Source organism: Tupaia chinensis, unplaced genomic scaffold (assembly GCF_000334495.1).
Source record: "Tupaia chinensis unplaced genomic scaffold, TupChi_1.0 Scaffold000104_1, whole genome shotgun sequence".
NCBI classification, from domain to species: Eukaryota; Metazoa; Chordata; class Mammalia; order Scandentia; family Tupaiidae; genus Tupaia; species Tupaia belangeri.
The window spans coordinates 2,469,042-2,471,972 of record NW_006159568.1 but is presented as its reverse complement, the minus strand read 5'-3'; positions in this window follow the sequence as shown (position 1 = coordinate 2,471,972).

Below are 2,931 nucleotides of genomic sequence, written 5' to 3'. Positions count from 1 at the left end.
CACGCGGAGACCACGGCGGCGCCCGACAGTAAACGGAAGTGACGCAATGCAAGATTGTCTACTCAGCTTCTTTCCTCCGCCCCACGACTAGACTGCAGCCAATTAGCAAATGGGAGGGTGGGCCCCAGGTCAGGAGTGCAGCCAGCCAACGCGCGGAATCCGGAGGAATGTCTTCGACCCGAAAAATCTGACCAATCCGTGGTCCCAGGCGCCTCACTATGTTTACTACCGACAGAATCCGTGAGCGCCCTGGCCAATCACCGCTTGCCTTACAATTCGTAAACCTGTTATGAAACGCCTTTTAGGGCGGAGGTTTGGACTATAGAAAAAGCTGTTGTGTCTCTGTTACAACCAATCAAAATCCGTGGTGGTTGAGGCAACGCGAGCTTTCCGCCTAATTTCGCCAATCACAATCACTATTGCCTGGGGTCTGGACGCGCCCTTGAGGCGGGCCCTTAGGCTAATACGTCCTGCCATTGGCTGGTCCTAGATTTCCCCACCTTGCGGCGTTCGGCCTTTGAATGACCCAATGCTCCCTCCCTGAAGTTCCCTTATTGGACCCTGCACTCGTGCCGGTCGAATGTTGCGTTTCCAATTCATACGTTGGAAAAGGTAAAATTTCAAGAAGCTGTTTTGGTTTAATTACGCCAAACTCCGGCCAAAAGCGATGAACAGAAAACTCCTGTTTCCGCTGGAACCTGCCCCAAATCCAGCAGGCTAGCGGCGTCTGAAAACTCTGGCGTCTGAGGAGTCCGGCTGACTGATCCCCCTCCCGAGTCTGGCGCTTGACTCCGCATCTGGTGCTATTGATCAAAATAAGTCTCCAGACCCAGGTTTATCATCGCCTACCGCCCCCCCTCAAATAAAAAAATTGGAAGTGCGAAGCTCTGTCAAGGAGGTCACCAACGTGGAAAGATCGCAGACTTCGGTGGGACGCGGTCGAAAAGCAGCCAGCCCGAGGCGGCGCCAGGCCTCCCGGAGCACGCTCTGACGGAGAACCTGAGCCCCGAGAGGGGTCGGCCCTCGAGACTCGGAGGACGCCGGGCCTTGGAGCCAGGGAAGATGCCTTCCTTCCTTCCTCTGGGAAAGACGGGAGGAACTTTCTTCTGCTGGAGCTCTTCGTGGCTCGGGAGACAAAGGCGAGCGTGACCGGGTTCTTTGGGGACGGGGAGAGGGGGAGAAGATAGGGAAGAAGGGAAAAGACTCCTAGTTCTTCAGAACCTAACACCAAGTATTACAGATGATTCCATCCGGTAAGATGTTAGGGGTTGGAAATATTGCCCTGGTCAATTCTGTTCATTAGAATGCACTGATTGTTTATAGCCCTTTCACATTTTTAAATGCTCGATTGGGCAGTAAAGATAATGCGCGTTACCGAACAGAAATCGAGTTTGCTCTCCCAAACACTGCAAACCAAACTAGGCAGTGATGTGATGAAGGAAAAAGCAGCTTTATTGTAATGTTGGAAGCAAGGAGATCAGGCACGGTGTGCTGAAAAGACCTGGTCTCTCTGAGGAGTTACAGGAGTTTTTTAAGGACAAAAATAAGGGTAGGGGGTCCTAGGTACATGATCAGGTCAACGGTTGGTTCAGGAGGGCATGATCATCTGGTGGGCCTTCTTGATAGTCCCATTTCTGTTCTGGGAGAAGGCAGTCGGGTTTCTGGCACCACTCTGTCAGGGGTCTTTGTGCTCACAGCCTGCAGTTTTCATCCTGTAAGACATCTTAAGTATTGAAGTTGAAACCTTGTCTTGGGGAGCTTAGGGGGCAGGGCTTCCACATGTCCCCTTCCTACCCCAGTTCCTGTCCCAGACCTGGCAACTTGCTTTCTCACTCACACCACCCACCCACCCACCCACACACACACACACACACACATACCCGCCCCAAACACACATGTCCTGTAGCAAATTTTTAAAAATAATTACAATAAATGAAATAATTGTTTTTTTGTTTCTAAAGCCTTATTTGGGGCCAGCTGGTGGTGATGTGGTTGAGACAGCTGGATTCCACACAGGCTGACTTTGCTGAGTCTGGGACTCCACAGCTTGAGAAACATGCCTCTGGAGCATGAATGCATGGCCAAAATCCCAAGAAGAGGAGAATGGAAAGAAGGGATTGCAGCATGACCATGGGAGTGGAGGGTGTTCTCTCTTTTTCTCTGGCTAGCTGTATAGCAAAATTACAAAACAACAGCAAACCCCTCTTTCCTTTAAGTGGGAGTTGTACAATAGAAGTCTTATGATCCTCATTCATGACCAATGTTGATTGATTACCAAAACCAAAGTCTGAAGTCTTATCCCTTGCTTTGAGCCATTACAATATAAATGAATTGTGTAGGCCAAACTTCTTTTAGAAAAGACATTTTGTTTTTAGTTCAGCCCTCATTCATTTTCACTTTGGGCAATATGGTGAGACCCAGGCCAAAGAAGCTGAACATGGAGTACACAGCAGGAAGATCATGACACAACAAGACCCTGTCTAAAACACCACACACATAGTAGCACACCCCACAAAATAACTACAACTGCCATACATTTCTGAGAGATTTACAGTCGGAAAGGAGACAGGGTACTCACACCTGTATGAGAAATTACTTAATCAAAACTTTCTGTAATGGACTAGCCAATGGTGCGGTAGTTAAGGTGGCTGGATTGCACATGGCCCACTGCACAGTTGAAGTCCCAGCCTGGCAGCTTGGAAAACATGCTGAGAGCATAAGTGGCCAAAATCTTGAGAGGAGACTGGAGAAAGGATTGCCATGTGCCCATCCCCTCAGAGGGATGCTTTCTCAGTTTCCCTGTCTCATTCTTCCTCTATCTGGCAATCACATGCAACCTATAGCAAATTAAAAAGAACAACTTTCTGTACCTTCCCCTTATTTCTCATTAATCTCCTGTTTATTATCCTCTGACATCCTAAGCTCTTTTTT